This window comes from Glycine soja, chromosome 19 (genome assembly GCF_004193775.1).
Source record: "Glycine soja cultivar W05 chromosome 19, ASM419377v2, whole genome shotgun sequence".
Taxonomy (NCBI): domain Eukaryota; kingdom Viridiplantae; phylum Streptophyta; class Magnoliopsida; order Fabales; family Fabaceae; genus Glycine; species Glycine soja.
This window is the reverse complement of record NC_041020.1, coordinates 22,181,983-22,205,716: the sequence shown is the minus strand read 5'-3', so window position 1 is coordinate 22,205,716 and position 23,734 is coordinate 22,181,983. Positions and strand designations below refer to the sequence as shown.

The window sequence follows — 23,734 nt, the reverse complement described above, 5'->3', positions numbered from 1 at the left end:
GGGAAGACAATAGAAAAGCAACCCCTTAAGGCTAGTATGCAAGAGAAGACTAGCTCCATAAAGTGTTTTAAATGTCTTGGAAGAGGGCACATTACTTCTCACTGCCCCACCAAGAAAACCATGATTATGAGGGGCCAAGACATTTACAGTTGCCAGGATGAGGCTACTACTTCACCTTCCTCTAGTGAAAGTGAAGAAGCAAAAGGGGAAGAATCTAGTGAAGAAATCTACCCCCAAGAAGAAGAACAACCTTTAATGGTTAAAGAGGAGTGTAAGGAGGTAAGTGTCTCCTCCAAGAGGTTAACTAAGAAGGAAAGTCATTTTGAAATAAAGACAAATATTAAAGAAACTTCCCCTCTTAGACAACCTCCACATCTTCTCCTTTGTAAAAAGACACTTGTTAGCACTGCCACACCTCTTAGGCTTGAGGTTATTCCTTAAGTAAAGGAGTTGTTGGATAAGGGTTTGGTTCGTTAGAGCTTAAATCCTCGTGCTTTGTTGGTGCCCAAAATAGGTATTATTAGGCACCAAATCCCTAAAATAAGTGATATGATGAAGGTGTTGAGTGTTGCAACCCTCTTTTGTAAAATCACTCCTGCACCCAACATCTTCATGATTCATGTACATAGGGACTCATTAGGTAGGTTTGTTCTTATTTTTGATTTTAATACAAACTTAGGTGCTCATATGGGACACCTTAGGTTTGTCATATTTTTTTTTATAGGAGTAATCAATATGAAAATAGAGAAAAAGGTGTGCTTTATTGCATTACTTTCCTTAATTTTTTAAATAGTGATCAAGGGGTTCCCACGGACCCTAAGAGAATAAAGGTCATTTCTGATTGGCCCACTCCACCAAGTATAAGGGAAATCTGGGGATGCCATGACTTAACAAACTTTTACAAAAGGTTTGTCCCATATTTTTCTATACTTGTAGCACCACTCATTGAGTGGTTGAGGAACCATGTTCCCTCATGGGAAGATGTCCATGAAAGGGCTTTTTAGACCTTACCCTACTCTAACATACCCAACACCACTAATACATATGTTTTTATTCTTTTTACAAGTGTCGACGAAAGGAGCCCAGAGTATGAAGAACCTCAAGATTTGAGGTCAAATCCTTTCCAAGGTGGAGGGGATGATGCAATCCTACCCCCCAAGGGTATTGGATAGAAGACTCCAAGAGGATTGGGCTAGAGTTTCTAAAGAAGGCCCTGGGGTTCTCATGAACCTCAGGGTAGATTTCTGAGCCCATGGGCCAAGGTTGGGTCCACTCTTCTTTGTAAATATTAGAATAGTGTTGGATCAAGTGGCCTCAGAATAATTAAGAAGAGGGGTTGAATTAATTATGAACGTGTCTTGACTAATTAAAAATCTATCCTTCTTAATATTACTAGATTCAATTAGGATTTTACTACTAAGTTAAGAAAGTAAAGAACAAAAATAGAAACTTAACCAAAAGTAAAAGCGATAATTAAAAGTACATAGTGGAAATTGAAGAGTGTAGGGAAGAAGAAGACAAACACAAGATTTATACTGGTTTGGCCACAAACCGTGCCTACATCCAGTCCCCAAGCAACCTGCGGTTCTTGAGATTTCTTTCAACCTTGTAAAATCCTTTACAAGCCAAAGATCCACAAGGGATGTACCCTCCCTTGTTCTCTTTGAAAAACCAAGTGGATGTACCCTCCACTTGAACTGATCCACAAGAGATGTACCCTCTCTTGTTCTCAGTATAACAATCCCCAAGTAGATGTACCCTCTACTTGTACCACAAAGGATGTACCCTCCAATGTGTTGGGACAAAGAATTCTCAGGCGGTTAGTCCTTTGAATCTTTGTAAGGGGAAACAAAAGATATCTCAGGTGGTTAGTCCTTTGAAATCTTTTGCTTAAGGGGAAGGGAAGAATCAAAAGAATTCTCCGGCGGTTAGTCCTTTGAATCTTTTGTCAAGAGAGAAGGGAGACACAAAAGAATTCAGGCGGTTAGTCCTTCTATTCTTTTTTGCAAAGGGAGAAGAGAATGAAAAAGAATAGCACAAGTTTTCGATCAAAGAACTTTTCTTGAAAGAGAAAGGATTGAACAAAAACTTTTTAGAAAGATGAAGAGAAATGAATCAGAAAGATCTGTAAAGAACTTGTTATGAAACTTGTTGAAAGATTTTGAGAAATGAGTTAGAAAGTTCTGTAGAAAGTGTTGAAAGATTTTGAGAAATGAGTTAGAAATTTATGTAGAAAGTGTTGAAAGATTGTTGAACTATTGTTGAAAGATGTTTGAAAGATTGATAGGAAATTCATGCCATGGTCACATATTTATAATCACTTGATGACTCAAGTTAAAGTTTGTGACTCTTGGCAATTTCTTTAAAACTAGTCATCCTTTAAAAATTGTGACTCTTTTGAAAACTAGTCACTTAAAGAGTTGTGACTTTTGAAAAAATCTTCAGAAATACTTGAAGAATTGTAACTAGTTTTAAAGAAAGCTTCTCAAGGAAGTTTCTTATCCATGGCACATTCTTGGGGGCAAAGCTCCTTCTTCCATGACTTATTCCCTAGTGGACGGCGCCTCCTCTCACCTCTTCTCTTTTATCTTTTGCTGCATCTCCATGGTGGAAAATCATCATTGAAGGACCTCATTGAAGCTCAAAGATCCAGCCTCCATAGAAGCTCCACAAGCAAGCTTTCATCACAAACAGATATAACTTTTGACTCAGATGTCTCATTGTTGCCTAAAATATATTGAGACACTCAAAATTGAATTAAGAAGCCCCTCACAAATTGAAACGACCATAACTTTTGAGTCAGATGCCTGATTGAGGCCCATAATATATCGAGATGCTCAAAATTGAAAAAAGAAGTCCATCACAAATTCAAACGGCCATAACTTTTGATTTGGACGTCTGATTAGGCCCATAATAAATCGAGACGCATGAAATTGGAAAAGGAAGCCCTTCGCCAATTCAAACGGACATAACTTTTGACTCTAATGCTGGTAAATTCGAATGACCATATAACGTTTTACTAGGATGTTGGAATACGGGCCATAACATATCGAGATGCTCAAAATTAAACATAAAAGCTTCAAGCAAATTCATTGGGCCATAACTTTTGACTCGGATGTCCAATTGAGGCCCATAAAATATTGAGACGCTAAAAAATTGATAAGGATGTCCTGGGAAAATTCTAATGGCCATAACTTTTGACAAGGATGTCCAATTGACGCCAATAATATATCGACACGCTTGAAATTCGACAAGGAAGCTCGGGGCAAGATCAAACAACCATAACTTTTGACTCAGATATCTGATTGAGGCCCATAATATACCGCGACCCTCAAAATTGAACTAGGATGCCCTTGCCAAATTCAAACGGTGATAACTTTTGTCTCGGATGTCCGATTAAGGCCCATAATATATCGAGACGTTCAAAATTGGATGTCTGGTTGAGGCCGATGATACATTGAGGCATTCAAAATTGGAAAGTGAAGCCCCTCGCAAATTTGAACAGCCATAATTTTTTACTCTGATGCTCGATTGAGTTCTTTAACTTATTGAGACACCCGAAATTTAACAAGAAAGCCTCAGGAAAATCTAAACCACCATAAATTTTGACTCGGATGTCCGATTGAGACCCATAACTTTTGACTTGGATGTCCGGTTGAGGACCATAATATATCGAGTCTCTCGAAATTGAAAAAGAAAGCCCCTTGCCAAGTCAAACAACCATAACTTTTGACTTGGATGTCCAGTTAAGGTCCATAATATATCGAGACGTTCGAAATTGAAGAAGGAAGCCCAAGGAAAATTCAAATAGAGATAACTGTTAACACATATGCCCAACTAAGGTCCATAATGTATCGAGATGCTCAAAATTTAAAAGGAAGTCCTTGGTCAATTCAGACAACCATAACTTTTGACTCAAATGTTCGATCGAGGCCCGTAATATCGAGACACTTGAAATTGAACAAGGAACCTTAGACAAATTCAAACTGCAGTAACTTTTGACACGAATGCTTGATTATCACCCATAATATATTGAGATGCTCAAAATTTAATTAGGAAGCCCTCCACCAATTCAAACAGCCATACCTTTTGACTCGAATGTCTGATTGAGGCCCATAATATATTGAGACGCTTGAAATTGAAAAAGGAAGTCCATCGCAAATGTGAACAGCTATAACTTTTGATTGGGATGTCTGATTAGCCCCACAATATATGAAGACGCTTGAAATTGGAAAAGGAAGCCCTTCGCCAATTCAAATGGTTATAACTTTTGACTCGAATGTCCGATTGAGGTTTATAATATATCGAGACGCTCAAAATTGAACAAGGAAGTCGAAGCCAAATTCAAAAGCAGATAACTATTGGCACAGATTCCTAACTAAGGCACATAATATATCGAGAGATAAAATTTAAAAATGAATCCCCTCACCAATTCAAATGGCCATACCTTTAGACTCGGTTGTTCAATTGGGGCCCATAATATATCGAGATGGTCGAAATTGAACATGGAAGCCCAAAGCAAATGCAAACGACCATAACTTTTGACACGGATGTCTGATTGTCGCCCATAATATATCGAGAATCTTGAAATTGAATTAGGAAGTTCCTCACAAATTCAAAAAATCATAACTTTTGACTCGGATGTTTGATTAAGGCACATAATAGATCAAGACGCTTGAAACTAAAAAGGGAAGTCAATCGCAAATTTGAACGACCATAACTTTTGATTGGGATGTCCGATTACGACCATAATATATCGAGATGCTCGAAATTGGAAAAGGAAGCCCCTCGTAAATTCAAACGGCCATAACTTATGACCCGGATGTCCGATTTTGACCCATAACATATCGAGACGCTCGAAATTAAACAAGAAATCCCCGAGCAAATTCAAACCGCCATAACTTTTGACTTAGATGTCTGAACAAGGAGGCCCAAAATGTATCGGGACGGTAAAAAATGAACAATGAAGCTCCTGGCAAGTTCAAATGGCCATAATTTTTTGGATGGATGTTCAATTACGAGCCATAACATATTGACACGCTCAAAATTAAAGACGGAAGCCAAGGCAAATTCAAAAGGTCATAACTTTTGACACAAATTTCCCATTGTCTCCCATAATATATCGAGATGCTTGAAATTGAATTATGAAACCCTGCACAAATTCAAACGACTATAACTTTTGACTAAGATATTTGATTGAGGCCCACAATATATGACGACCCTTGAAATTGAACAAGGAATCCCCTGCCGAATTCAAACAGCGATAACTTTTGACTTGGATGTCTTACTTAGACCCATAATATATCCAGACACTCGAAATTAAACAAGAAAGCTTCAGACAAATTCAAACGGCCTTAACTTTTGATTCGGATGTTTGATTGAGACCCATAATATATCGAGACGGTCAAAATTGAAAAGGAAGCCGCAGGAAAATTCAAATGGCCATAACATTTGAATTGGTTGTCCGTTGAGGCCCATAATATATTGAGACGTTCAAAATTGAAAAAGGGAGCCCCTCGCCAAATCAAATTGGCATAACTTTTGACTTGAATGTCCGGTTGAGGCCCATAATATATTGAGATGCTAAAAATTGAAAAAGGAAGCCCATCAAAAATTTGAATGGTCGTAACTTGTGACACTCAAAATGGAACAAGGAAGCCCCTAGCAAATTGAAAAGGCCATAACTTTTGACTTGAATTTCCGATTGAGCCCCATAACATATCGAGACTCTCGTAATTGAACAAGGAAGCCCTGGGCAAATTCATACAGCTTTAACATTTGACAAGGATGTCCGATTGAGGCCCATAACATATTGAGGCACTTGAAATTGAACAAGGAAGCTCAGGAAAATTCAAACGGGCATGACTGTTGACATGGATGCCCAACAGAGGTCCATAATATATCGAGACACACATAATCTAAGAGGGAAGCCCCTGCCAAATTCAAACAACCATAACTTTTGACTCGGTTGTCCGATTGAGGCCAATAATATTTCGAGAAGCACAAAATTCAATAAGGAATCCTCGGGCAAATTCAAATGGCCACAACTTTTGACTCAGATGTTTGACTGAGATCCATAATGTATCGAGATGCTCGGAATTGAAGATGAAAAACAACAACAACAACAACAACAACGCCTTATCTCACTAGGTGGGGTCGGCTACATGGATCAACTTCCGCCATAATGTTTGTCGCAACCTACCCTTCGGCGGGAGGGCGACGCGTGACTCGCGGGATGCGTGTTCCACGAAAGGAATACGCACGGAGTCGCCACCAACATTTATTTGAGGAAAACGTCGGAAAAACCGGAAAAGACGCGATCTACGAACTTTTAAGTGAAAGGTTCGGGAGTTGTATTTACGCGCGGGGAAGGTATTAACACCCCACACGTCCATCACAAGGGACGACAGCCTTTAATCGAATGTGCAAACATGACTTTGATTTTTACGTTCCCTTTTATGTCCTTATATCCTTTATACCCTTTTTATATTTTTTCTCTTTTTGTGGTCGACAAGGGTGTTTCCCTTTGCTCCTACGTATTCCTCAATTTGCGATGAGGAAATCAGACCTACGTAGTTCTTTCAAAAGCGGTAAAGTCACATGTTGATTTTATGCTTTTGAACGGTCCATGTTAACCGATAAAAGCAAAGAGGACCGTTTAAGGCGTTGGACCTTAAAACGGTTTTTAGTGATTTTTCGGAAAAAAACTTGATTTGTGAGTTGATTTTAGTCTTAGTTTCACTTTGGTTATTAATCAATTCATTCAAGGAAACTTCCAAAGAAAAACGTCTGATTGATTTTTTTTATTATTTTATTCAAAGATATTTTGATTATTTTATTATTATTTTTCAAGATATTTTGATTATTTTACTATTATTTTACTTTTTTTGGTTTAACCGAGGTTATAGCGTGAACGATCGGTTAGATTTCGTTTTAATAGTGATTAAACGAGATTACAACACAAATGATCGGTTGAAATTCATTTTATCATTTATTAGACGAGAAAACGGCTTAAATAAATGGTTAAAGCACGTTAAAAACGGAAGAAAAGAAAACTGAAAGTAAACGAAATTAAAGTGAAAGTACACAAAACAAGAAATGAATTGAAAGTCTCGAATTCGAAAACTTACCCGTTGAAGAACGAAGAACGAACGAAGAACGGATGAAGAACGGTGAAGAACGACGAAGAACGATGAAGAATTTCCGCAGAATCGCTTACGGAAGCGTTACGGAAGTACTTCGACTTGATTTTTCTTCACGAAAACGTGTTTTTGCCCAAAATAGCCGAAATGCATAGCCAAAGGGGTCTTGAACATTTTGAAACAGCTCCCCCCTCCCCTATTTATAGAAAAAAGTAGGTGCTTGCCGCCCAAAGACTTAATGAAGAAGATTTCTAAGCGCACCCGAATTACTAAGTTCACCCCCCTTTTCGTATTTTACGGAAAAGTTACGGAAGCCTTACGGAAGTGTTTTCAAATTTGATTTTCATCTTTTTTCTCTTCCCTTTCACCAATGTTAAGTGGAATATGCTTACCCAAGGTTTTCGGAAATTTTACGGAAGTATTACGGAAGCCGCGGAAGCCCCGGAAACCATTTTTCAAAAACGTGGAGGAGCTTGCCGCCCAGTTGCTTCCTCCTTAAGCAACCCAACTTCCAAAATGTTCTGGAAGGGCCTAGATTTGAATTGCTATTTACACCCCTATCTTGATAAGTTCACCCCCCTTACCTTTTTTGGTGATTCTTTTTTCGTAAAGTTACGGAAACTTACGAATCTCGTAACGATACTTGTTTTCTTTCCGTAATGTTACGGAACCTTGCGGATTACATAATCATCCCCTTTTTGACTTACGGAATGTTACGGAATCTCACTTAATTATGCAACGATGCTTCCATTTGGTTTCCGGTGTGTCACGGAAACTTACGGATTGTGCATCAATATTTTTTGGTTTTCCGGCATGTCCCGGAATTTCACAAATTGCCTAATGATGGGTGCCAAGCACCTCACAAGGACCAAAGAAAGGTCGCATGTCATCAAGCAAAGGTCCCCGGACGAAATTAGGGTATGACAATGTTCTATCAAGTACCATACTTCTATCCAAATCATTAAGTTCGAGATCCTTCTTGATAACCTCTCTTATAGTTTTTTTGGGTCTTCCTCTGCCTCGAATTGTTTGCCTTCTCTCCATCTAGTCTACTCTCCTCACTACAGAGTCTACCGGTCTTCTCTCTACATGCCCAAACCACCTAAGTCTATTTTCCACCATCTTCTCTACAATAGGCGCTACTCCAACCCTCTCTCTAATAGCTCCGTTTCTAATTTTATCCTGTCGAGTCTTACCACACATCCACCGCAACATCCTCATCTCCACTACACCTACTTTAGTCTCATGTTGGCTCTTGACCGCCCAACATTCTGTTCCGTACAAAATCGCCGGTCTTACCGCAGTCCGATAAAACTTTCCCTTTAGCTTGATCGGTACCTTTGCATCACATAACACCCCCGATGCTTTTCTTCATTTCATCCATCCTGCTTGAATGCGATGATTCACATCCCCTTCAATTTCTCCATCATGAAGATGAAAGCTCCTAACAAATTCAAACGACAATAACTTTTGACTTGGATGTTCGATTGCAAACCATAATATATCGACACGCTCGAAATTGAAAAAGAAAGCCTTAAGATATTCAAATTGCCATAACTTTTGACTTGAATGTCCAATTGAGGCACATAACATTTTGAGACGCTCAAAATTCAAAAAGAAAGCCGTGGGCAAATTCCGACAACCATAACTTTTGACATAGATGTCCAATTGAAGGCCATAATATATCGAGACCCTCAAAATTAGACAAGGAATCCCAAAGAAAATTCAAACCACCATAACTTTTGACCCGAATGTTTCATTGAGACCCATAATAATTCGAGATGCTTGAAATTGAAAAGGAAGTTGTAGGAAAATTCAAATGGCCATAACATTTGACTTGGTTGTCCGATTGAGGACCACAATAGATCGAGATTGATGCAATCCTACCCCCCAAGGGTATTGGATAGAAGACTCCAAGAGGATTGGGCTAGAGCTGCTGAAGAAGGCCCTAGGGTTCTAATGAACCTCAGGGTAGATTTCTGAGCCCATGGGCCAAGGTTGGGTCCACTTATCTTTATAAATATTAGAATGAGTTTTCCTTCTTTTGGGCCTTGTATTTCTGGCCATTCTAGAAGTATAGGGTTTTTGCTTTGTATTTTAGGGCATTTTAAGTAGTCTTTGTAGTAAGGACTTTTTTGTATTTTCATGTATTCTGGCATGGGGGTGAGCTTAGCTATTAGAGGGGTATGTGTAGCTAAGCTCTAGCTTCTCATATCCAAGAGGTGAGCTTAGCTATTAGAGGGGTGTGTGTCGCTAAGCTCTAGCTTGATGCAATCTTACCCCCCAAGGGCATTGGATAGAAGACTCCAAGAAGATTGGGCCAAAGATGTAAGTGAAGGCCCTAAGGTTCTCATGAGACTTAGGGTAGCGGGCCCATGGGCTAAGTATGAGCCCACTTATCTTTGTACATATTAGATTAAGGTTTCATTATTTTTGGGCATTGTATTTAGGGCTCCATAATGTAGGTAGGGTACCCTAGAAATGTAGGATTTTTCAGCCTTTGTATTTTAGGGCACCTAGACTAGTTTTGTAATTTCACATGCATTAAGTGAATATTTGATATGTGTGTTGGAAAATAAATTTAATTAAATTGGGAGAAGCCCAATCCAATTAAATTTTAGAGGGGGAGGTAAGCATTTGCTTGCTACACCCTATTGTCACATCATATAGTCACACTTTGTGCATGTCCTTCATGCTTTACATGCCTCATGACACCTAAGCACACCTAGTGGAGAATCTTGGACTTGATCTTGGATTAGTGGGCTAAAGCATAGCTAAAATTCACTAATCATAATTAGTGAAATTTTGGCTCCAAAATTTGGCTGCACAAATTCAATTTCAAATTCAAGTGAAATTTGATTAGAAATTCGAATTTCCCTTCAATTTTGTGTGACACTTAGGCTATAAATAAATGCCATGTGTGTGCATTTTTTCAACTTTGATCATTTGAGAATTACACTTCAAAGTTCAGACCACATTTGAGGCACAAAATTTCATGCTCCTTCTCTCCCTCTCCCTCCACTTATCTTTTTCTACCTTCAAGCTCTTATCCATGGCTTCCTATGGTGGTGAAGTGGCATCTCCAATCATCTTTCTTCCTTCTCCATTCCGCTGTCATTGATCTTCAAGAAGCAAAGGACTCCATTGATGAAGAAGATCCAAGGCCTATAAGCTCCACATGGAGCTACATCATAGCTTCTCAAGGAGGTGAACTTAGTTATTAGAGGGGTGTGTGTAGTTAAGCTCTAGCTTCTCAAGGAGGTGAACTTAGTTATTAGAGGGGTGTGTGTAGTTAAGCTCTAGCTTCTCAAGGAGGCTTCTCAAGGAATTTTTTGAAGGAAGTTTCACAAGGAAGCTTCTCAAGGAAGCTTTCATTTAGTTAATGACCTAGGCTATAAATAGAAACTCGTGTAACACTTGTCATAACTTTGATGAATGTAAAACTTGTGAGACACTCTTCAAAGTTCAACTTCTCTCCCTCTTTTTCTCCTTCAATTTCGTGCCCTTCCTCTCTCTCTCTCTCTCTTTCATTCTCTTCCTCCATTGAAGCTTCCTTTCTAAGCTTCTTATCCATGGCACTCTCTTGGTGGTGAAGCTCCTCCTTCCATGGCTTATTCCCTAATGGATGGCTCCTCCTCTCACCTCTTGTCCTTTATCTTCTGCTACATCTCCATGGTTGAAAATCACCATTGAAGGAGTTCATTGAAGCTCAAAAATCTAGCCTCCATTGAAGCTTCTCAAGCAAGCTTCGACCAGAGATGCTCGTAATACGATGAGGTAGCCTCAAGCCATAACTTTTGACACGGATGTCCGATTCAGACCCATAATATATCGAGATGCTCAAAATTCAACAAGGAATCCTCGGAAATGTTCGAACGGGCGTAACTTTTGACTAGGATGTCCAATTGAGGCCCATAATATACTGAGACATTTGAAATTGAAAAAGGAAACCCATCACAAATTTGAACGACCATAACTTTTAACACAAATGTCCAACTCAAACCCATAATATACCGAGACGCTCGAAATTGAACAAGGAAGCATCGGGCCAATTGAAACGGCCATAACTTTTATGATAGATGTCCGATTATGACCCATAATTTATCAATACACTTGAAATTGAAAAAGGAAGTCCTTGGCAAATTCAAACGATCATAACTTTTGACTCAGATGTCCTATTGAGGTCCATAACATTGAGATGCTAGAAATTGAACAAGGAATCCTTGGGAAATTCAAAGTGCTAAAACTGTTGACTCGAATGTCCAATTGAAGCTCATAATATATCTAGACACTCAAAATTGGAAAAGAAAGCTCCGGGAAAATTCAAACAACCATAACTTTTGACTCGGTTGTTCGATTGATCTCCATAATGTATCGAGACACATGAAATTGAAAAAGGAAACCCCTTGCCAATTTGAACGGCCATAACTTTTGACACGAATGTCCGATTTAGTCTCATATCATATCGAGACAACTAAAAGTAAATAAGGAAGCTCCGTGCAAATTCAAACTGCCATATCTTTTGACTCAGATGTCCGATTGAGAATCATAATATATTGAGACGCTTGAAATTGAAGAAGGAAGCTTTAGGCAAATTTAGATGACCATAAATTTTGACACAGATGTCTGATTGAGGTTCATAATGCATAGAGACGCTCAAAATTAAAATACAAATCCCCTCGCCAATTCAAGTAACCATAACTTTTGACTCGGATGTCTGATTGAGACTCATAATATATCGAGATGCTCGAAATTGAACAAGGAAGCCCAAGGAAAATTCAAACAGAGATAATTTTTTATACATAAGCTCAACTAAGTCCAATAATATATCGAAATGCACAAAATTGAAAAAGAAACCCCTCGCCAATTCAAACGCCCACAACATTTGACTCGAATGTCTGATTGAGTCCCATAATATATCAAGACAACTAAAATTGAACAAGGAAGCCCAGGACAAAGTCCAACCACCATAACTTTTGACTCAGTTGTTCGATTGAGGCCCATAATATAACGAGATGCTCAAAATTGAACAACAAAGCCCCTCACAAATTTGAACTGTCATAACTTTTGACTCGGATGTCCGGTTGAGTCCCATATAATATCGAGATGCTTGAAATTGAACAAGGAATCCCTAGGAAATTTCAAACCGCTATAAATTTTGACTCAGATGTCCAATTAGTTACTTGGGCTTAGCGACATGACACTCGCTTAGCCTCAAGTTTTGTCTCTTTCAAGGCTCTGGTGGCTTAGTGCGCGCAGTTGTCGCTTAGCCATGTTCATACCAGATGATGAACATTCATCATAAAAAGATGAACTCGCTTAGCGCATCATGGCTGGTTTAGCGAGTTCGTTTGGAAATAAATACATTCAAACACTTTTGATGAACTTGCTTAGCTCAGCAGACACGCTTAGCGAGTTCATCGCGTTTTCTAGAAAAAACAAAGAAAACAAACTCCGTTTTCTTCTTTTTTTAGGCCTCTAAAAGGAACCTATCAAATATGCAAAACAATTACATTTACATACATAGCGTAATCCCTAACAAAGTCCTAATTTACCTAATCTACTTACATTCTAACCTAAAGAAAATCAAAGTCTCTAACCTAAGTGATGCGCCATCATTTTCTTCTATTTTCTAAACCCTTTTTGCACCATTTTAATTACTGATTGGTCTTAATTGTCAATTAATCAGGCAGTTTTATTATTTGGGCTCATTTAGCTAATTTGATGTTTTTAATCTAATTTCAGGAATTAATGAAACATTGGGCTTAATCCGGATTTTGGTTATGGACTTGAAGAGGGCAAATAAAGCAGCGCTTACCTTAGTTAATTTCTAATTAGGAAATTTCGCAATTTTATTTTATGTTGTTCAGTGTTTATTTCATTTTGGGCCAGAGTATTGTAATAGGGCCCAGTGACTTTGAGTGACTCTTTTTAAATAGCAGCCTTGGGATTCGTGCAAGGCTATTCTGTTATGCTATTTTATTATTCAGAGCTTTTGTTTTAGGTTTTTACGTTTTCCTGTTCTAAGGCTACTGTTTTCGTTCTTAATGCAATTTTCTGTTTTCTGCTTCTAATTACAATTTCGTTCTTGCTTCTTCGTCTACTTTCATTTACGTTTCTGTTTCATTTATATTTTTGTTCATTTACGTTTCTGCTTCATGTTTCATTTGCGTTTTCTGTTTGAATCTATGGAAGGCTAGTTTTTCTGGTGTTGTTTCCTTTTGAGGACGAAGCTCAACTCTCTTTGAGCTTTCGTTTGTAATGTGGTTTCCTGGCAGTTTTCCCTTCACCAGTTATCCCAAATTCGTGAACATTAATCAGTGCACGCTTCGTGTTCGATTAATTGCCTCTGAGCCTAACTTGCGTTCATGCTTAATGGATGAAGGGCTAACTGGTGTATGTGGTGCCTAATCACGTATTGACAACCCTAAGTTGATTTTCGCTTAGTAAATTGAAATAGGGTTGGATTAAGTGGTTGACTGTTAGGGACAAATTCTCCATAACCCAGGATAAGAGAATGGCTTCTGAATTAGAGGAAACAACCCGTTTTTAATATTAGTAGTTTCATATTCCAGTTTACTTGTTCTGCTCTTTAATCACAAAACAAACAAACCCCCCCCCCAATCGTTACTGTTACTGCGCAAGTATATTATGAACATTTGGTTTGTCATTGCTCGTTGGGAAACGACCTATGATCACTTCCTAGTTACTGCATTTTCATGTTTATTTGATTCGGGTACGGCCTCGATCAAATTTGGCGCCGTTGCCGAGGAGCAGTGTCCAAAGGTTCATAATAGCTAGCTAGTGTTTTGTGTTTAATTCCTTTGTGTTTTATGTTTAATTGTTAGTATTGTGTTAGTATGTGTGTTAGTGTTGTTTAGTGTCCTGGTATTTAATTTAGTGTGTGTTCTGTTTCAGTTTTCCTATTAAGCGCTTTCCCTGTTTCAGTTTTGGGTGTTTTGCTGTGAATAGTGTTTTGCGAAGGACTTAGCGACCACTTTTGCTTGCGGCAAAACAGAGTAGTAGTAGAAATCAAGTAGAGACGGATTTTAGCGACCACCCATGCTGAATTATTTGAGATTTTTTGTTTTAGTAGCTAGGGTTGTTATTTTTGGATGATTTTTTTTTGTGGTAACTTCTTTTAACCTATATTTTGTGGGAAAAATAGCTAGAGCCTTTAGTTTGGTCAGATTTGAAAGTTCCAAAAAAGTAGCAAATTTTGTGTTTGTCGAAACTTCAAACGGCCATAACTTTTGCTCCGGTTATCAGAATCGCAATTATTATATATGTATTTGGGGTAGAAAAAAATTTCCTACGCCGTTGCAGCTGGCTGTAGGCCGGCTGAGGTCTCCATCGTCCAAAAATAGTGATTCTGTCAAAAGTTTTTTATTTTTCAAGTTTTATTCACTTATTTTTCTTAACCTACCACTTTTAGCTTCTATAGTTAGACTTTGAATTTTTGCCTGAAATTTTTTGTGCTATCTTCTCATCATTTTATAAGGTTGCTCACAAAATTTCAAGTCATTTGGATATCATTTGAGGGTAGCTGTAGTTCAAACCTGCACCTTTATTTACATGACAAGGCAACTAGTTGTGCATGCTGAATGTAGTGTATGGCTAGAGGCAATCCATCTGACTTACAACCCTTTGATCCTGAGATAGATAGGACATTTCATAGATTAGTTAGGCATCATTTTATACCTTTTGATCATCCTGAGCATTCCATTACTGGTGAATCTGTGCATTCTGTTATTGGTGATTTTGAACATCCTGATTTGGAGCATTATAATTTTGAGCATTCTGATTCTGAACATTCTGAGAACATGGCACAACCTCCACCCCGTGAGAGGACTCTAAGGGAAATGGTTGCACCTGATTTCACCTACGAAAGCCTGTGCATCCAATACCCTGATGAGGATGTTCCATAACTGGACTGATTCATTTGCTTCCAAAGTTTCATGGCCTTGCAGGTGAAGACCCGCACAAACATTTGAAGGAATTTCATATTGTCTGCTCCACCATGAAACCCCCAGATGTCCAAGAGGATCATATATTTCTGAAGGCTTTTCCTCATTCTTTAGAGGGAGTGGCAAAGGACTGGTTGTATTACCTTGCTCCACGGTCCATCACGAGCTGGGATGACCTTAAGAGAGTATTCTTAGAAAATATTTTCCCTGCTTCTAGGACCACAGCCATCAGGAAGGATATCTCAAGTATTAGACAACTCAGTGGAGAGAGCCTGTATGAGTACTGGGAGAGATTTAAAAAACTATGTGCCAGTTGCCCTCACCATCAGATTTCGGAGCAACTTCTTCTCCAATATTTTTATGAAGGACTCAGTAATATGGAGAGAAGTATGATAGATGCTGCCAGTGGTGGAGCCCTTGGAGACATGACTCCTGCTGAAGCCAGAAATTTAATTGAGAAGATGGCTTCCAACTCCCAGCAGTTTAGCGCCAGAAATGATGCCATAGTCATTAGAGGAGTGCATGAGGTAGCTACAAACTCAGCTGCATCATCTGAGACTAAGAAGCTTGAAGGAAAATTGGATGCATTGGTTAACTTGGTAACCCAGCTGGCCTTGAATCAGAAATTTGTACCCGTCGCAAGGGTTTGTGGTTTGTGCTCCTCTGCTGACCACCATACAGACCTTTGCCCTTCCATGCAGCAACCTGGAGCAATTGAGCAACCCGAAGCTTATGCTGCAAACATTTACAATAGACCTCCTCAACCTCAGCAGCAAAATCAACCACAACAGAACAATTATGACCTCTCCAGCAACAGATACAACCCTGGATGGAGGAATCACCCTAATCTCAGATGGTCTAGCCCTCAACAGCAACAACAACAGCCTGCTCCTTCCTTCCAAAATGTTGCTAGCCCAAGCAAACCATACATTCCTCCACCAATCCAACAACAACAACAGCCCCAGAAACAGCTAACAGTTGAGACCCCTCCACAACCTTCCCTCGAAGAACTTGTGAGGCAAATGACTATGCAAAACATGCAGTTTCAGCAAGAGACTAGAGCCTCCATTCAGAGCTTAACCAATCAGATGGGACAATTAGCTACCCAATTGAATCAACAACAGTCCCAGAATTCTGACAAGCTGCCTTCTCAAGCTGTCCAAAATCCCAAAAATGTTAGTGCCATTTCATTGAGGTCAGGAAAGCAGTGTCAAGGACCTCAACCCGTAGCACCTTCCTCATCTGCAAATGAACCTGCCCAACTTCACTCTAACCCAGAAAAAGGTAATGACAAAAATTTACCTAACAATTTCTGTGCAAGTGAATTTTCCACTGGCAATTCTGATTTCCAAAAGCAGCACATCCCTCCTCTTCCATTCCCTCCAAGAGCAGTTTCCAACAAAAAAATGGAAGAGGCAGAGAAAGAGATATTGGAAACATTTAGAAAAGTAGAGGTAAACATACCTCTGCTGGATGCAATAAAGCAAATTCCAAGATATGCTAAATTCTTGAAGGAGCTGTGCACTAATAAGCGGAAGCTTAAAGGAAGTGAACGAATTAGCATGGGCAGAAATGTCTCCGCATTGATTGGTAAATCTGTTCCCCAAATTCCTGAAAAATGCAAAGATCCAGGTACATTCAGCATACCTTGTATTATAGGGAATAGTAAGTTTGACAATGCCATGCTAGATTTAGGAGATTCTGTTAGTGTTATGCCTCTATCTAATTTTAATTCTCTATCTCTAGGTCCCTTGCAGTCAACTGATGTGGTGATTCATTTAGCTAATAGAAGTGTTGCCTATCCTTATAGAAGATGTCTTGGTTCGAGTTGGTGAACTGATTTTCCCTGTTGATTTTTATATTTTGAATATGGAGGATGAATTTTCTCAAGGATCAGTTCCCATCATTCTAGGCAGACCCTTTATGAAAACTGCTAGAACTAAGATAGATGTATATGCAGGCACACTATCCATGGAGTTTGGTGATATAACTGTTCATTTTAATATTTTGGATGCTATGAAATACCCATCTGAAGATCTTTCTGTATTTCGTGCTAAAATAATTGACCATGTTGTTGATGAATACATGATTGATCTTTATTCTACTCTGCATGCCTCTCACTCTTCATGCATTGAATCTGAAATTGTACTTGGTCATATGTCTGAATTTGATGCTGAGAGTGGATCCGAGAGTGATATTGATTGCATGTCTGGTGGTGGTGTTTTACCTCTCGAAATTGATTTTATAGAGTCAGATAGGACTAACCATGTTTCAGGAAGTACACATACCTCTGACTTTCTTTATGAGGTAAAGGCTGAGAAACCATCTCCTTCTACCACTATCCAGTCGACCACACCAGAATTGAAGCCTCTGCCATCAAATTTAAAATACGCTTACTTGGATGATAGCAAGAGTTTTCCAGTGATTATATCTGCCTCCCTTGCTGATGAGCAAGAGGAGAAGTTGTTGTCTGTTCTCAAGAAGCATAAGAAGGCTATAGGCTGGACCCTGGCGGACATTCCTGGTATTAGGCCATCCACATGTATGCATCGAATAAATTTAGAGGATGGAGCTAAACCAGTAAGACAGCCACAGAGGAGACTCAACCCAGTGATTCTTGATGTAGTGAAGAAGGAGATAACCAATCTTTTGCAAGCTGAAATCATTTATCCTATCTCCGACAGCCAATGGGTGAGTCCCATCCAGGTAGTCCCGAAGAAGACCGGCCTCACAGTGATCAAAAATGAGAAGGAGGAGCTGATTCCTACTCGGGTGCAGAACAGTTGGAGAGTCTGCATTGACTATAGGAGGCTGAACCAAGTTACCAAAAAGGACCATTTTCCCCTGCCATTCATTGACCAGATGCTTGAGCGCCTGGCAGGTAAATCTCACTATTGTTTCCTTGATGGTTTTTCTGGTTATATGCAAATTACTATTGCTCCTGAGGATCAGGAAAATACCACATTCACCTGCCCCTTTGGCACTTTTGCCTATAGGAGGATGCCTTTCGGCCTGTGCAATGCCCCTGGTACCTTCCAGCGGTGCATGATTAGTATTTTTAGTGACTTCTTAGAGAATTGCATAGAGGTGTTCATGGATGATTTCACTGTCTATGGATCCTCTTTTGATGGTTGTCTGGATAGTTTCGAAAAAGTTTTGAATAGATGCATTGAAACTAACCTTGTTCTAAATTTTGAAAAATGTCATTTTATGGTTGAGCAAGGTATAGTTTTAGGCCACATTATTTCCAATAAGGGTATTGATGTAGATCCTGCAAAAATTTCTGTTATTTCACAATTGCCTTACCCCTCTTGTGTGCGAGAGGTGCGATCTTTTCCTGGTCATGCAGGATTCTACAGGCGCTTTATAAGGGATTTTAGCAAAGTAGCCCTTCCACTGTCCAACTTGTTGCAAAAGGAGGTGGAGTTTGACTTTAATGACAGATGCAAAGAGGCTTTTGATTGCCTCAAAAGAGCGCTGACTACCACCCCCATCATTCAGGCACCCGATTGGACAGCCCCTTTTGAGCTTATGTGTGATGCATCAAATTATGCATTGGGGGCTGTCCTTGCTCAGAAAATTGATAAATTGCCCAGGGTGATATATTATGCTTCTAGGACTTTAGATGCTGCCCAAGCTAATTATACTACTACTGAGAAAGAGCTTCTAGCCATAGTTTTTGCTCTTGAAAAATTTCGATCTTATTTGCTTGGTACCCGCATTATTGTTTATACTGACCATGCAGCTTTAAAGTACTTGTTGAAGAAGGCTGATTCTAAGCCTAGGTTGATCCGATGGATGCTCTGGCTCCAAGAGTTTGACTTGGAGATCCGTAATAGGAGCGGAGCACAAAATCTAGTTGCTGATCATTTGAGTCGGATCGAACGTGTATCAGATGCGGATTCACCCATTCGGGATGATTTCCCGGATGATCATTCGTATATACTGTATAGTATTTCTGACTCTCTTTCTACTCCCTGGTTTGCTAACATTGTCAATTATTTAGTTGCTTTTGTTTTTCCTCCCTTAGCATCTAAAGCCCAAAAAGATAAAATTAAAAGTGACGCTAAGCATTTTATTTGGGATGACCCCTAATTGTGGAAATTGCGCAGTGATCAGGTCATTAGATGATGCATTCCAGATCATAAGACTAACTCAGTCCTGCAGTTTTGTCATTCTTCCGCACCGGGAGGTCATCTGGGTGTTCAAAGGACCCTTCTGTGAGGTGTTTGATGTCTGGGGTATAGATTTCATGGGCCCTTTTCCTGTCTCTTTTGGTTATGTTTACATTCTCCTTGCAGTTGACTATGTTGCAAAATGGGAGGAAGCCAAGGCCACTAGAACTAATGATGCTAAAGTTGTTGCAGATTTTGTCAGGTCTAATCTGTTTTGCAGGTTTGGAGTACCTAAAGCAATTGTTAGTGATCAAGGAACCCATTTTTGCAACAGAACAATGCATGCCTTGCTTAAAAAGTATGGGGTGGTACACAGGGTATCCACACCATACCACCCCCAGACCAATGGACAGGCAGAAATTTCTAACAGGGAGATCAAGAGAATTTTAGAGAAGATTGTGCAGCCAAGCAGGAAAGATTGGAGTACCAGGCTTGATGATGCTCTCTGGGCACATCGGACTGCCTACAAAGCACCCATAGGAATGTCTCCTTATCGGGTTGTCTTTGGAAAGGCATGTCATCTTCCAGTGGAAATTGAGCACAAAGCATACTGGGCAGTGAAGACTTGCAACTTCTCTATGGATCAAGCTGGTGAGGAAAGAAAGTTGCAATTGAGTGAGTTAGATGAAATCCGCCTAGAAGCCAACGAGAATGCCAAGTTCTACAAAGAAAAGACCAAGAAGTTCCATGATAGCATGATAGTTAAGAAGGACTTCATGGTTGAGCAAAAAGTGCTATTGTATAATTCTAGGCTTGGACTCATGAGTGGTAAGTTGTGGTCTAAGTGGATTGGTCCTTTTGTTGTTACTAATGTTTTTCCTTATGGTACAGTTGAGATCAAAAGTGACTCCACAAACAAGAGCTTCAAGGTCAACGGACATCGACTTAAGCCATTCCTCACGAACCCTTCTTTAGTGGACGTAGTGGTGGAAGAGACTTCCTTACTCCACCATACTCTTCCTCCACCATGACTTAGGGAGTTCTTCTTTTCCTATCTCCTTCTTTGCTTTTATTACACTTGTCCAATTCTATTTGATGGTTTAATTGTTTTAATCTTTTAATTGTGCTACATTGAGGACAATGTGTTGTTTAAGTATGGGGGGGAAGTGTTCTTTGGTTTTGCTAGTTTTGTCGGTTTTGTTAATTTGTTAGTTGTGGTAATTTGTTAATGTTGTTAGTTTCGTCGGATTTCTAGTTTAATATTTTGGGTCAATTCTGTGTGCATGTAGGACTTTGCATGTTTTTCTTTGAATTATAGGATATGTTCAAGAAATGGGTAATTGTTTTGAAAATAAAAGTTTTTGACATTTTGTGACTTGAAATCTTTGATTCTCCTCTACATGTCATGATAGTTTTGAAAGCTCAATTTGAAAGTGATGAGTTTACCTTTGTGAGAATTTGAGCCATCCATCATCATAATCATTTGGTGTGTTTTGCCCCATTGATTGCTTGCGCAATAACCTTGGCTTGATTCTTATTGATGCTTCCTAATTCACATGCATATTTGGAAATGATTGAGGCAATTTGTTCTTATAAGCTTCTAGCCAAACGGACTTACCTTGACTTAATTCCTTTGATAGCCCTTTTGAGCCTTGTTTCCCTTTCCTTATTTTGAAGCTCACTACAAGCCTTAAGTGAAAAACCATGATATCACCATATCCTTAAGGAATTTTGGAGCTTTGGAATTGTTTTTGGGAATAAGTGTGGGGGTTTTTGTTTCATTGGATAACATATTTTGTTGGCCATGCTTCATGATATATTTTGAGCCATACTTGATGTACATTGCATATTGGTTAAATGTTGGACATGCTGAATATGATGCTGTTTCTCAAAGGCTACAGAGTACAAAAAAAATATTAAAAAAAAACAAAAAAAAAAACAAAAAAAAATCGAAAAAGAAAAAGAAAAGCAAAGCAGTAAAGTTGTGTGAATAAGATAATAAATGACAAAAGAATGATGAGACTCTTGGTTCTACTGTTTATGTTTAAATTTTATCTTTACTTCTTTTTATTTTCTTATGTTTTCTTAATATGCACTTATTCCCCATTGCTCTTCTATTCCTTTGGGATTCAGCCACTTATTCCATATTTTTTCCATACCTTGTCCTTGGCTCCATTACAACCTTAAAAGACCTTTTGATCCTCATGTGCTAGTGTTTATGGGTTGATTGTCAATTTTAGAATCTTGCCAAGTTTATGTGGTGTTTGTTTTCATGGGTGCTTTGAGGGTAAATAGTAGCCTAGACACTTGAGAGATAGAGTGTATATCTTGTGAGGCTTTATCACTTTTCATTCTTGAGCTGATTAACTATTTTTCCATGATTGGGTTGCTTGGATGATTTTCATGAATGTCTTGACTTTTTGGATCTCCTTATGTTAGATGTTACCCATTCCTTGATGTTCATTGAGAAATATGTGAATGTTTTTGTTTGTCTCTCTTTGATATCCTTGGATTTTGTTCTTTGTTTCATTTTGCCCTGGAGTGCAAAAGGCTAAGTATGGGGGGTTTTGATGTGCCATCATTTTCTTCTATTTTCTAAACCCTTTTTGCACCATTTTAATTACTGATTGGTCTTAATTGTCAATTAATCAGGCAGTTTTATTATTTGGGCTCATTTAGCTAATTTGATGTTTTTAATCTAATTTCAGGAATTAATGAAACATTGGGCTTAATCCGGATTTTGGTTATGGACTTGAAGAGGGCAAATAAAGCAGCGCTTACCTTAGTTAATTTCTAATTAGGAAATTTCGCAATTTTATTTTATGTTGTTCAGTGTTTATTTCGTTTTGGGCCAGCGTATTGTAATAGGGCCCAATGACTTTGAGTGACTCTTTTTAAATAGCAGCCTTGGGATTCGTGCAAGGCTATTCTGTTATGCTATTTTATTATTTAGAGCTTTTGTTTTAGGTTTTTACGTTTTTCTGTTCTAAGGCTACTGTTTTCGTTCTTAATGCAATTTTCCGTTTTCTGCTTCTAATTACAATTTTGTTCTTGCTTCTTCTTCTACTTTCATTTACGTTTCTGTCTCATTTACATTTCTGTTTCATTTACATTTCTGTTCATTTACGTTTCTGTTCATTTACGTTTTTGCTTCATGTTTCATTTGCATTTTCTGTTTGAATCTATGGAAGGCTAGTTTTTCTGGTGTTGTTTCCTTTTGAGGACGAAGCCCAACTCTCTTTGAGGTTTCGTTTGTAATGTGGTTTCCTGGCAGTTTTCCCTTCACTAGTTATCCCAAATTCGTGAACATTAATCAGTGCACGCTTCGTGTTCGATTAATTGCCTCTGAGCCTAACTTGCGTTCATGCTTAATGGATGAACGGCTAACTGGTGTATGTGGTGCCTAATCACGTATTGACAACCCTAAGTTGATTTTCGCTTAGTAAATTGAAATAGGGTTGGATTAAGTGGTTGACTGTTAGGGACGAATTCTCCATAACCCAGGATAAGAGAATGGCTTCTGAATCAGAGGAAACAACCTGTTTTTAATATTAGTAGTTTCATATTCCAGTTTACTTGTTCTGCTCTTTAATCACAAAACAAACAACCCCCCCAATCGTTACTGTTACTGCGCAAGTATATTATGAACATTTGGTTTGTCATTGCTCGTTGGGAAACGACCAAGGATCACTTCCTAGTTACTGCATTTTCATGTTTATTTGATTCGGGTACGGCCTCGATCACTAAGGTTTTCTATCCTAAGGTTCAATAAAAGCAAACACAGAGGTAAAGTTAAGGAGCTTACTTGATTCAGAGATGTTCGTTGATAATCGGAAAAGAATTGCGCTAAAGGATGCTTGAAAATGCAAGAAATATTTTATAGGTAGAGAGAGAGTGCAGGAGGAGGTTATAGATTTTGGCAAAGTGAGTGTAACTGAAGTTACAATCACTTAAGCCAAAACTGACGTGTTCGCTTAGCGAGCTGGTACGTTAAGTGAATGTGTGAGACATTTGGTTTCTCAACACGTTCTTCGCTTAGTGGGCCTTCTTGCTGAGCCTAGGCCCAAATTTTGAAATTCAATTTTTTTTGGTTGGGCTTAGCGCACGGCGTGGCGCTCAGCGAGGTGTGCAGATGAAAATTCCTGCAACTTTCGCTCAAGTCTGGCTCAGCGAATGAAATGCATCCTATAGTACAAGGGTTTTTGGCTTAGCGAGTTGTTACTTGCTTAGCCAAATACATGCTGCAAACATATTGGGCTTAGCTTAATGATGGTCCGCTTTGCGCGCTCAGTTAGCTATAGATGTAGGGGTTGAATTGCTCAGTGTGGCCTACGGCTTGCTTAGCGCATGACAACTATGCGCTCAGCCAGAGCAATCTGGCTTAGCGAAAAGACTGTTTTTCAGAAAAAATTTCTAAGTTAAAACTCAGTCCTCCTTCAAGAAAAACCCCTATATCTATTATTCAAACAAGCTGATATACCCCTGTCTAATGATTATGAAGTAAGTTCTA

The 23,734-nt window shown here is 38.9% G+C and overlaps 1 non-coding gene across 1 annotated transcript; it reads right to left on the bottom strand.

Moving 5' to 3' along the window:
- Positions 1–15,333: 15,333 nt before the first annotated feature.
- On the bottom strand, positions 15,334–15,440 carry LOC114401038. The gene has a single exon (XR_003664154.1). It is a non-coding gene; the product is annotated as a small nucleolar RNA R71 (small nucleolar RNA).
- Positions 15,441–23,734: the final 8,294 nt, after the last annotated feature.